Source organism: Bos taurus, chromosome 5, assembly GCF_002263795.3.
Source record: "Bos taurus isolate L1 Dominette 01449 registration number 42190680 breed Hereford chromosome 5, ARS-UCD2.0, whole genome shotgun sequence".
Taxonomy (NCBI): domain Eukaryota; kingdom Metazoa; phylum Chordata; class Mammalia; order Artiodactyla; family Bovidae; genus Bos; species Bos taurus.
This window is the reverse complement of record NC_037332.1, coordinates 21,867,210-21,880,725: the sequence shown is the minus strand read 5'-3', so window position 1 is coordinate 21,880,725 and position 13,516 is coordinate 21,867,210. Positions and strand designations below refer to the sequence as shown.

General features: G+C 40.4%; 2 long non-coding RNA genes across 2 annotated transcripts in view; one reads left to right on the top strand and one right to left on the bottom strand.

Moving 5' to 3' along the window:
• Positions 1-13,516, bottom strand: part of LOC107132462 (uncharacterized) — a 56,501-nt gene that overhangs the window by 3,051 nt on the left and 39,934 nt on the right. The window lies entirely within an intron of this gene.
• The window catches only part of LOC104972363 (uncharacterized), a 43,589-nt gene that overhangs the window by 28,578 nt on the left and 1,495 nt on the right, over positions 1-13,516 (top strand). The window lies entirely within an intron of this gene.

Genomic DNA, 13,516 nt, shown 5'->3' with positions numbered 1-13,516 from the left:
ATTTGAGCTACAGGGAAAAATGAAATCTAGTTAGGATGTTTGGGGCTGGTTATTTTTAGGGGGACTTCTCAGAACACCTGTCTGTCTACACCCCTCTTCCCCTTTGCCATAGTTGCCTTGGTTTATGCTCTCAGTCTGTGTGTTCTGTCTTGGTTTAGGAAAAGAAATCTGGCACCTCAGAGTTTCAGGCAATTTACTTTGCAAAGAATGCAATAGGGATTTATAATTTCATGTGAAAATGCTTTAATAGAGTAAATAAACACCCCTCCCTCCAATGCATTTGTCTTATTTCTCTAGATGTTTAATAATAGGATTGTATGTTATAAATACATGTTTAGATATCCAAATATATGCACAGATGGAAAATATCAAGCTTGCAAGAAAGCCCAGCCTCTGAACACGAGCATTCAGTGGAACTCATCTCTCCTTTCTCTATGGAATACGAATGTCAGACTTCAGTTCAGGGGGCTTAGGGAATTCTTGTCACTAGTCTCCTGATTTCTACCAGCTGTTGACTCTGACATCGTCTTGTTGATTTTTAGTGGTCTTAAGGGAACTCTCAAGGGGGTGGGTAGGAAGTGGATTGGGAGTGGGCGGTTCCTGTTCCTTGTTTGACTGTGGATGTGGATTGCGGGATAGACTTGTCACGTGGAAAAAGCTTGATTTATCTAAGAGAGGTAATAGTGACTCCCAGGACCTAGCCTGCCACATCACATCCCACAGGACTTTATTCTGAGGTTTACAAAGACACTTGGTAATTATGAATTTGATCGGAACAAACTGATGGGGTGATCAACTAAGTGTAATATATGTATTATACAACAATTATTTTCCAAAAGGGAATTTTTTTTTAACTGTAAAAGAAGTACATATCCATGAAAGATTATGGGGGAAAATAAAAAGAGTAAAAAGGGGGGAAGTTTAGTTTAAGATGCCGATTTTATAAAAAATTATATGGGGATTAGAATCCACCCTTATTGGTTGTGTACTTAAGTTAATACTATTATTATCAAGAAATAGATTTGTAATGTCTGTTTTCATAATTTATAAGCTGAAATTCCCTAATTTTTGCCTTAAGCCTAAAAGCATTCTTCCTAGTATGTAAGAATTCTGAAAAAAATTTATCCTTGGAAACAATGTTCACAGGAAAGTAAGAAGTCTTTGTGGTGATGTTTCATTTTATTATCGTATTTTTCTCTTTCCTAAAAAATCAATGAAGAATGGCAGTTTTATATGTAAAACAGTAGTTAGCCTTTATATGGATGACATTTTCCTAAAAGCCTAGAAGTATTTCACATTTATAGAGAAGCACTGTGTTCCCAAGTTGGATCTGATTAAAATTCAAATCTATATTAACATCTCGTTACATCTTGAAAAAAGTGCATGCCATGCTTAATGGAAAATGCCTGGTGTCTGCCAGCTCTGTTTTTGTGGGTTCCTTAACAAGGCTGTCTGGGGACCCAGGAGGGCTGGGTCACAGCTACATCCTTGTTAAAACAGTCTGCCGGCGTGAATGCTGGCCCTTAGTTTTTCCTTCCCTTCCCCTCTCCCATCCCTACATTGTTTGGGCTGCCAACCCCTCATTTTTCTCCGAGGCAAGGGAAAGGGAAGGGCAAAAATGAGTTTGAAAGAATAACATTTCTTTCTATGGACTTAAATAGAATGCTCAACACAAAACATCCTGCCTGTGTTTTCTTTTAATTGATGACACTCTGACTATAATAACGGGCGAACTAAAACCTGAGGCTTGCTATTGGCATAGGTATTGTTTTTGTGGCATCCTATCTGATCAAGGGACAGTTGCTTGCTACTTAAAATGACAGCCTGGCCTCTGCCCCCAGGTCTTCCTTGTCTCCTTCTCTGCGGTTTCTTCTCTCCACTGTACTTATTCCAGCCTTCTAACATATGTTTATTTTATTTTTGTTTATTCTCTGACTCCTCTGGCCATAACGGAAACCCATGATAGCAAGAATCTGTGTATTTTGCTCATTTTGGATTCTTTGTTCTAAAAACATTACACAAAGTAGGCACTTAATAAATATTGACAGTATGAATGAATATACTCCTTTCTTCCTTGGTGTCCTTTCCCATACAACTATGGGGAAAATAGCTGATAAAAATAAGTTATAAAAATCCTGTAAGTATAATGTGTTTACATCTAGTAGGTGTACTTGAAATTATAGATCTCTTTGGAGTTTACGTATCTAATTTGGTAAAGAAAAGATACAAGAGTTAGATAAAAGAGAAACATCTTCTTGTTACTCTCTGCCCTCTTATTTTGCTTTTTTTTTCTTCCAAGCCTGACTTCCTTACATGATATCCCTACATGATATATATTTCTTTACATGTTTATTGCCTGAGTGACTGAACAACAAAAATAACCCCTTACTAGAATGTAAAGGGTAGGGACTTGTATATTTCATTCACTGTTATGGCCCCATTGTTGAGAATGGTGTCTGGCACAGAGGAAACTCTCAACATATATTTGGTGAGTACTTAAGTGTTTCGATGAGCGTGGAGACTGTCCAGGCCTGGCCCTGATGCTGTAGGGACTCTACAGGCTGATTGAACACTAAGACATTGGTTGTTGTTGTTGTTCAGTTGCTAAATCATGTCCAATCCTTTGTGACGCCATGGACTGCAGCACGCCAGGCTTCCCTATCCATCCTCATCTCCTGGTGTTTGCTCAAACTCATGTCCTTTGAGTCAATGATGTCATCCAACCGTCTCATCCTCTATCGCCCCGTTCTCCTCCTGCCCTCAATCTCTCCCAGCATCAGGGTCTTTTCCAGTAAGTCGGCTCTTTGCATCAGGTGGCCTGAGTATTGGAGCTTCAGCATCAGTCCTTCAGTGAATATTCAGGGTTGATTTCCTTTAGGGTTGACTGGTTTGCTCTCCTAGCAGTCCAAGAGACTCTCAAGAGTGTTCTCCAGCATCATAGTTGGAAAGCATTAATTCTTTGGTGCTCAGCCTTCTTTATGGTCCAACCCTCACATCTGTACATGGCCATTGGAAAAACCATAGCTTTGACTAGATGGACCTTTATTTTTATTTACTTATTTGTTTACATTTGTCTGTGCTGGGTCTTTGTTGCTATGCGTGGGCTTTTTCTAGCTGTAGCTATCAGGATGCTTTTCCTTGTGTTCCTTGGGCTTCTCATTGTGGTGGCTTCTCTTGTTGCCAAGCACAGGCTCTAGGTGCATGGGCTTTAGTACTTGGCTTTGGCACATGGGCTTAGTCGTTCCACAGCATGTGAAATCTTCCAAGACCAGGGATTGAACCCATGTCCCCTGCATTGGCAGCTGTATTCTGATTCACTGTACCACCAGGGAATTCCAAGACCTTGTTACTGTTTGAGGTGGATTGTGGGTAGGGAGATGAAAAAAGGGAAAAAGATGATCAAGATGATACTAATATTTCAAGTTTTCCATCCATAGTGAAAAAGACATACCACTCATTGTGCATATGTGGTATATAGTATGAGCCTAGGGACTGTGATTTGGATCCTGAAACAGCCACCTATTTTCAGAATAAGCTGAAATAAGTTCTTCATTTATTAATACCACAGTTTCATTGTTTGTAAAATTAAAACAATGTTACATAATTCATGGCTATGGTGGGAAGATAGAAAAGGTTGACACCTAAGAGTTGCCTAGTAAATGTATGTTATCATTGTCATCATTCGGGGGTTGGCAGACTACAGAAAGTGGGCCAAACCCAGCCTGTGACTGGCTTTTGTGAATACAGTTTTCTTGGAATACTGCCATGCCCATTCATTTTCTTTTGTCCATGGCTGCCCCCACTCACTATAACAGCAGAATCGAGGAGTTAGGGAGTCTGTGCAGGCTTCAAAGCCTACAATTTTACTCTCTGGCCCTTTACATAAAAGTTGGTGAACTTTTATCTAAAAGATGGTCTGTCAGCAATATAACAAAGCCCACAATCCAGCAAAGTGTGGTCCAGGGGCCAGTGTGATTCACAAACCATCTGTTACTGATCTGTGAGAAGCAAAGTGCAGAAGCTAAAAGCAGCTTTTGCACAGTAGCAGTATCATAACCAATGAGGTTTATTCTAAGCATGGTTATTGCTAATTGAAAACTTTCTGCAGAAACGAACAGTCTTTAGAAACATCTATAACAATCTGATGTGCGGCTGACATCCAAGTGCACGATTTTGGTATATATAAAAGCCTTAGTTTATGACAGATTGGGAAAAAAAAAAAAAATCCTTGGCCTTTCCCACCAGGAGAGAGTTTGGTGTTTTGTAGGGGGATTTAGTTGTATTGATAACTTTGTAAGACACATTCATGCGGTTTTACATGAGAACATCTGGGGGCCCATCAGGTGGGAGTGAAGAACGGGTTCTGGGATTGCAACTGACCTGGAAAGGTTGATGAGTGAGCCCATTAATAACGTCATGCAAATGGGTTTCATATGCAGATGCATGGGCAGCCGTAGTTCACTTACCTGCTAATATAGTCGTAATGTGTTGCTTCATCTCTGAGACAAGGAGACCACCTCAGGATATTATGTGTGACTCATGCACATATACAAACGAATTCCTTTTGAGGTAAATGAATTTTAAGTTGACAATTCATCTTCTCTGAATAGTGGTAGGCCAACAACTTTCCTGGAAATCTAGCAAAACAACAGTTCTGTGACCAGCCCTATGCTTTGTTGCCTATGCACTTAAAAAAAGCAGACTGACTTTTCCTTTTTCTGTTTTAGAATCGGTTCCAAATGGTAAAGTCTGCCAGAAAAAACAGACACACTCTCAGGAACAACAATGCCCATTATGTGTGGGGTGGAAGCTGCCAGACTTTGATTTCTGTTCAGACATTAACCCCTTTGGTGTCTTAGCGGGGAAGTGACAAGTCTGCATCCAGACGCTTCCAGGATTTTACAGTCACTAGGTGTGAGACCAGGCGATTTGTAATGACTTGTGCAAAAAAGGACGATTGCGAGAAGGAAGTGCAAGTTCAAGGCTGCATCTCCGTGTTTCTTGAATTATGCCATGACTCATTCTAGCAAGTGGACACCGAGTTGACTCCTGTGCGTCTCCCTTTGCAGCTCTGCTGCTGGTAAGAGGCACGGTGCTCTTACCACCTGCTCCACCTGTGTTTTCAGCTGGATGTCACAGGGGCCAATTCAGCACTTTCAGAGAAAAATATGTGCATTCCTTGAGGTCACCATTTACAGTAAAGCTGCTAGAAAAGAGAATTCCTGCAAACTCTTTTGTGATCCTTTCTTTCCCTAGTCACATACCCCATAGGTCAACATCCCATTTTGAGAGCTCAGACAAGCAGAGAACAATGCAATTTATACTAGGTGGATGATGGTTTGTATGTACATTCTGTGTATATATGTGTGTGTTTCATTTGTTCCTTTACTCTTTAATAAATATTTATTGATAGTCTACTATGGGATGACTGGGGATACTAAGTTAATTGCACTCATAATAATAGCTACCATTTATCTAGAGCTTATTGCCTGTCGGTATTATGTTAAACATCTTACATACATGTACTTTAATTCACTTAATTCTTTAGCAACAACTTTATGAAACAGCCCCATCTGACATTTTAGTAAAATGAGTTCAGAAAAGTCAAGGACACGTGGCTGATTGTTAACAGAGCTAGGATTCACATCCAGACCTACTTGGTGTAAAACCATTTCCCCATTCATTTGCCTAAGTTGCCTTCCTGAAAATGAGTACAAATATAAAAAGGCATTTTACTCAATTTCTTGGAATTCACATTCCAGTTGGAGAGAAAGGCATGTGATACAGAATGGAAAAGGGTATCTTACAGCAATGTGCACAGCTATCTACATGATTAACAGTCTGCTGAAGAAGGAGGGAGAGGGTTAGAGTGAGGCCCCAGAGAGAAAGTAGTATTTGAGTTACTCCTCTATGGAGTGGGATGTGAGAGAGAGAGAAAGAGATCCGGTAGGGTGTGCTTTGTTGTGTAGGAAGCATGCTTAGTTGCTCAGTCATGTCCAACTCTTTGCAACCCCAGGGACTGCAGCCCATGTGGTTCCTCTGTCATGGAATTTTCCAGGGAAGAATACTGGAGTGGGTTGCCATTTTCTACTCCAGGGAATTTTCCCTATCCAGGGATTGAAACTGCGTCTCCTGAACTGGCAGGTGGATTCTTTACCACTGAGCCACGTGGGAAGCTCTGTGTAGAAAGAGACCCAGACTTATCAGAGGCAAAGAGACCTGACTTACATAGAGTGAGTCTATGCACAAAACCATAGCAGTAGCAGTGGGAGATTCTTCAAGGTTGCTTCTCTATTTATGAGGCCCAGATCTCCGTCCTCTTTGTTCTCATGGCATTGCCACGTCTTAGTAAAAGAGGATGTAGGGAGAAAGTGAGTTCAGCTGGGGTAAATTAGAAGTGATGACTTATGGTGACTACAGGAAAAGGAGTAAAGGTAATCTGTCTCTGCTTACTGCAGTGGTGGGACCCTTATGGGATGACTGTCACACGAATGAAGATATCAGCCAGCCCTGGATGTGAAAATGCAGCCTTTGGCTGTGTTTTAGAACCAAGTGAAGGAAGGAAAAAGGAACTGATGCACTTTGTTCTTTTCAATTGTATGTTTGACCCTGAAAGGCATGGTTGCCTGACTCTTTCACCAGAGACACAGGGATGGATAAAGAACAGAAATAGCATCCACAGATAACCCTACGTGAAGATGACTGTTTTAAAGGCAAGGGTCTAGCTGGACACTGGGAAATAAAGTGATCACCTATTCAGTCCCAGCCAAGGGAGCAATCCAGCTTAAAGAAAAGGAGGACAATAGTGTTTCAGCCAGGATGCTTCTGAGCCTTAGGCTCTTCTGTTTAGGACGTATAAAAACAATCAACATGGATGGAGCCCACATATTTGGCAATCACAATATCACAGTTCTTTGGGGTTTCACTCTGAGAAGCTGAGACTTTGCAGTTTGCAAGGGTTAAGATTTCAGACTAGAATGATCACTGGACTATTCCGGTTTTTTTTTTTTTTTGGATATTTTAAAAGGGATACTGGGCTGTCCCATATTCATTGCCAAGTCCTCCCAGCCTCCAAATCTTCCTATAAAATGCTTCTTCTCTAGTCTTTAACTATGTTCTGTGACTGAATATGATTATGGGATATTTACATGCATTCTTGTCTATTGTATCAAAAGATCGTGAAACAAAATGCCCATCATTAAAGCCCCAAAGTGATTGGATTGGCATGGGGACCAGGAATGGGGCTGGCATGGGAGAGAGGATCTGACTCTGAGATTTCATGAAATCCTAAACAATAGGACAGCTGCTTTTCCATAAACAGATTATTATTATTATTTCTACCTAGACAGCTTGATAGCAGCCATTATCTTCTTTCTGGGTGTCTTATCAAGTTCTGGCCGCATGCAGCATGGGAGATAAGGAAGGAGAAATGTCACCCATGGGATTGCCAAGGATTATTTCTATGCACTGCTGTTCAGCAACGGCCAACCCCTTAGAACTGAAAGTAGTCCTATTCACGCTGGGCAGTTGCTATTCTGACAACACCGAGAGAGCAGAAAGAAGATGTAGCTGCCATTGTGTGAAGGATTGAAATTTCATTACTCTCAGTTCAAGTTCAAGCAGTCTTGATTTTGAAAAGCGAAATCATCATGGAATATCTTTGAAGAGGGAGAAGACAAGGAAAGGAAAGAAGAATAAAATGAGCTCAGGGCTTTTCAGGACTATGAAGGAGTATTGAAAAAAAAAAGACGCAGAGAGAGAGAAGTACAATATTTTTAATCACCAGAACTTAAAATGCCAGGCATATAAGCCTCAAAGGGATTGAATATCATCATACAACCGTTACCTGTGATCCAATTATCTAACATAAAGACCCCATCTTACATACTACATCATTTTACATATTACTCACTGGAAAATAGTTAATTTACTGGATTTCTGTTTAATTGTCTCTGTTTCACACTAAGTTCTTGAATGAAATTAATCTGTTGATATTGAAAATTTTTCCTTTGCATCTCAATGATGTGTGTGTGGGATTTAAATATTTGAGGGAAAAATACAATCTTCTTGTATTTTTGTGATAATATCTCAGCTTCCCAAACTTTTATCTTCTTTGAGAAAAAGACTGCATTAGAAAAAGACAAAAGCGATAACTAATGCATATGATTAACCTGTACTATGCTCATACAGAATTTCCTCCCGAAATGTTCAGAGTACTTCAGTCATTTTCATACACAGTTTTAGGGTCATGCTGATATTATAATGTAAGCCACTTGGACGTGAGCCAAATAAAAATTTTCCAACATCTTAAATCACTATTCTGAAATTGGAATTTCAAATGAATAAAGTGCTTTGCTCTTAAACCAACAACTTCAGAAATTAGATCTCGGTTGTGGAATCATTAAAAATGAGGAGTAGGAAGAGGTTGGGAAGGTAAAGAGCAAAGAGAGGGCGCAGAGGAAGGAAGGAAGATGTGGGACAAGGGGAAGGGGCCTGTCTCCCTTGGGGCTAGTGAACTCCAGAAGGGCAAAACCTGCTCTCGAACAAATTCTTACAACACTTCAGACAGACTGTCTCAGGAGGTATTTGTTAAATAAATTAGTGAGAGGTGTGCAAAAATATGGTGTCAGTGTTAATGTATCCAAAGGAACAGGCTTCTAACTAGACACTTTAGTTTTTTTAGCCATTAAGCATTTATTAGGAAGCCTAGAGCATCTCCAGCTTGAACACATGTACGAATTATCTGGGGATCTTGTTAAAATCCGGATTCCAATTCAGGAAGCCTGGGAGAGGGTCTGAGATTCTGCATTTCTATCAGACTCCCGTATGCTGATGCTGTTGGCTCATGGCAGCACTCTGAGTGGAAGTGTACTGGAATAATACTAGGGAAGATGAGCCGGGAGTCAGGAACTCGGAGCTCTAGTTTCTGATGTCAACCATCTGCGTTTTTAAGCAAACTGATTCATTAGTTTCTATATAATAAGTGGGCTGCATCTACATAATCTCTAAGGTTCTTACAGACTCAATATTTTAAAACAAAAGGAAGAAAGAGGGGAAGGAAGAAAGAAAAGAAGGAAGGAAGAAGGGAAGGAAGGAAAGAATAGTTTAGAGAATGGCCATTCTGTCTCTAGAAATCCCAGGGGGGCTGAATTATTTCCCTCCAGAGTCGCACAGGTAATCTGGCATAGCTGAATTATGATTCAGCTGACTGCTAATTTCTAATAGAGTAATTTTCCATTATCATTTCTGTTGTTTTGTATTTACCTGTGGTTTATTCAAATGTATTTAGATTCTTTTTCCTCAACTTTTAATTTTTTTTGCAGAACAAAGTTATGTTCCACTTTATTTTAGAATTATTTTAAATAGATAAATTAATATTTTTAGTTGGAGTTTCAATATCAAACTCTCAAAAATTAATAGAATGAGTAGACAGAAGACTAGAAGGATATAGTAGACCTGAAAAGCTACTCAGGTCTATGAATCAACTCAACATAGTTAAGATTTATACAATTTTCACACAACATCAGGATACAAATTCTACCCAAGTTCCCATAGGTTATAAACCAGGAGACACTGGAATATATCCAGGGACATAAAACAAAGTACAAAAATTGCATGATCTAAAGGTATTGAAAGCATACAGAGTCTGTTCTCTTATCACTGTGGAATTATGTGAGAAATCAATATCAAAAGGTATTTGAAAATAAGTGTCATTTTTTTCAGTAGCAATGTGACATTTACCAAGAGAGATCGTTTATCATTATTAGTAACTTTTGTGGAATGCCTACAATCTGCCTGATGAGATGCAAAGTGTTGGGAATACAAAGATGAGTAAATTATATTTTATGATCAAATCCCTTGCCTGATGAACTGAGAGATTTCTATCCTGCAAAGTGAAGACCAACTGATCAATGCAAATGTCTAATATGTGTGTTAACATGCTAGGCCCCCATCCTCTTTGATATACTAAAAACATACCACTGGCTACAGTAGAATGCTTGCAAAGATGGCCAATTCAACTCTCCCCATACATTCTATTTGTTGTGTGATTTTCCAGCTGAATGTATCCAAAAGTGGAATTTCTTTCTCTGTTTCCTGATTTGGGGTTGGCTTTTGTGACTTGCTTTGGCTAAGAGAATACAGTAGAAGGAACAAACTTCTATTTCTACCTCTTGGCCTCAACAGGCTGTGTGTGAGTGTGTGCTAAGTGGCTTCAATCAGGTCTGACTCTGCAACCCTATGGACTGTAGCCCACCAGGCTCCTCTGTCCATGGGATTCTCCAGGCAAGAATACTGGAGTGTGTTGCCATTCCTTTTTCCAGAGGATCTTCCCAACCCAGGGATTGAACCCATATCTCCTGTGTCTTTTGCATTGGCATGCAAGTTCTTTACCACTAGTACCACTTGGGAAACCTTCAAGATGACGTACCCACTTTTATTTCCTCTCTCAGACTGCTGCTGCCACCATAAAGAACAAGCCTGGGATAGCCTGTTGGATGATGAAGCATCACTGGGAGTGATGAGCTGTCCCAACTACATTAGCCGAGGCCAATCTAGGCTAGCCCACGGCAAGTCATCCCATAGACTTGTGTGAAAGCGCTAGCAAGAGCAGCAGAGTTTCTCACTCAACCCATCGCTGACCACAGATGTACCCGTGAACTCAGCTGAGACTGGGAGAACTATCCAGTTCAGCCATAAACTTCTCAGCAATAATACATGCCCCTGGTGACTCAGTGGTAAAGAATCTGCCTGCCAATGCAGGAGGTGTGGGTTCAAGCCCTGGGTCAGGAAGATCCCCTGAAGAAGGAAATGGAAACCCACTCCAGTATTCTTATCTGGGAGATCCCATGGACAGAGAAGCCTGGCAGGCGACAGTCCATGGGGTCACAAAGAGTCGATCATGACTTAGAGACTAAGCAACAACAACATCAAAGCTGCTTAGTTTTAGAAAAGTTTTTCTGCAGTTATTACAGGATGCATTAACTCTGATGCACAGGTCAGAGGATGTGGTGAGATGCTTACAGTCTGGATTTATTTTAATGGTTGTTCTGATAGGAATTGTAGGTAAACTGGGGTGAGATTTGAGAGAGATAGGAGTCCAGGATGATGACTACAAGATATTTAACCTAAGTAACTGATAGATAATCAGAATTCCTTTTTTTTGGATGAGGAAGTAAATCGGGAATTGTTTTTTGTATAAGCATTAAACTCTAATCAGGGATTTATTGTTAATACTGTAACAAATTTCTCAACAACGTCATGAATTAACACAAAAAAAATCCTTTCTCATTGAAAAAAAAAGACTACTTAGTTTTGGGGTGCTCTGTTATTCAGCATAGGTATATGTTGTAATGGCCTTCTGGACACCGAGCTTTGATTCAGATAAATGGTTCTAGTTTAGGTTCTCCCTGGAAGTTATTAGGTAAGATATTAAGGGAGAGGTATGCATCTCACTATATCTTCCACATTTTTGAGCTGACTCTCACTTACAAAAGGGAGGAGCTTAGCTTGAATTATGTTTCATTTTACTGATAAAAGAAAGATGTGCACAACCATGACAGGAAATGCTGTTGAGAGACTGAAGCACAAGGTAACACATGCATATTCCTTTTCCAAAGGAAGCGTAAGGGACAGAGCCAAGACCAGGCATCAGAAAAACGATGTTCAAATCCTGCTTTTGCTGAGTGTGTATGGTAGCTTGAGCTTCTGTCTTCTTTGTGGGAACCAGTCAAACTACAGTGTTTCTTCAAATGTAGTCATGTGTTACTCAACTTATTTTACTCTGTTTTCATATAATGTGCTGTGCTGTGCTTAGTCACTCAGTCATGTCGGACTCTTTGTGACTCCATGGACTATAGCCTGCCAGGTTCCTCTGTCCATGGGGATTCTCCAGGAAAGAATACTGGAGTGGGTTGCCCTGCCCTTCTCCAGGGATCTTCCCTACTATCTGAGCTACCAGGGAAGCCCAAGGATACTGAAGTGAGTAGCCTATCCCTTTTCTAGGGGAAATTTCTGACCCAGGAATTGAACTGGGGTCTCTTGCATTACAGGCAGATTCTTTATTAGCTGAGCTGCTCAGGAAGCCCATTTTCATATAATGCTAAGTCACTTCAGTCATGTCCAACTCTGTGCGACCCCATAGATGGCAGCCCACCAGGCTCCACCATCCCTGGGATTCTCCAGGCAAGAACACTGGAGTGGGTTGCCATTTCCTTCTCCAATGCATGAAAGTGAAAAGCGAAAGTGAAGTCATATAATAGTGTCTAGTAATTATCGAGTAGTCATAATTCTAACTAGCATATGTACATTTTGGCTTCCCTGGTGACTCAGTGGTAAAGAATCCACTTGCCAATGCAGGAGATGTAGGTTCGATACCTGGGTCGGGAAGATCCCCTGGCGAAGGGCATGACAACCCGCTCCAGTATTCTTGCCTGGAGAATCTCATGGACAGAGGAGCCTGACGGTCTAGAGTCCGTGGGGTCACAAAGAGTCAGACTTGACTAAGCAAGAACAATATGTACATTTTATAGTTTTCAAATTGCCTTTATGGAAATTATCTCACTTTGATCCTTCAGTGATGCCTTGAAATACTTATTGGTAGACGAAGAACCTCTGCTGTCTTCTAAATGGTGGTGTTTCTGAGAAATGTCTGAGCTCATGACAGACTTGCTAAGACAAGTCTGTCTTACCTCACTTTGTTTTTTTTATTATTTTTTTTTAAGAATTAAACCTGGCGAGCATATCAGATCTTTGACTTTTATTATCAAGTCCATACCTCACTTCCATTTACAAGTTTTTTTTGTAATGACCCTTGTCTATGAGGTGTATTCTTTTTCACCCCAGACATTTTTAAAGTGCAAGGAAGGTAATGGTTACTCTGAAATTGCATCTTGGTGCCTGGGATTTATATTCTTAAACCATCAGAAAGTGAGTGAAGTTGCTCAGTTGTGTCTGACTCTTTGTGACCCCATGGACTCTAGCCTACCAGGCTCCACTGTCCATGGGATTTTTCAGGCAAGGACAATGGAGTGGGTTGCCATTTCCTTCTTCAGGGGATCTTCCCAACCCAGGGATTGAATCCAGGTCTACATGCATTGCGGGCAGATGCTTTACCATCTGAGCTACTAGGGAAGCCATCAGATTGTCTATTTAATGATGTTGGTAGATTAAACAAATAATTAAATTTTTATCATCTGTGCTTGAGCCATGAATTTTTATTTTGATTATGTAGTTGAGTTGGCTGATAATGTAGATTCTGGGCTCAGAATTTTCTATCTGAAATATGTGTAATGGCCTAAGTATCCAGTGAATACCGCCTGGTCCCTGACCAGTGATTTAAGTTTTACCTGTGGTTATGAGTCTTACAAGACAGAGCTGTTTCCTCTCTTCTACTTAATTTTAAGTGCGATCCTTATTTTTATCATCTCTTGTAACTGTTCCAGTACCCCATTTTGATAGAATGAAGGAGAGTGGTTATTGTGACATTATAATAGCCTCCATTTATTGAGAGCTTACT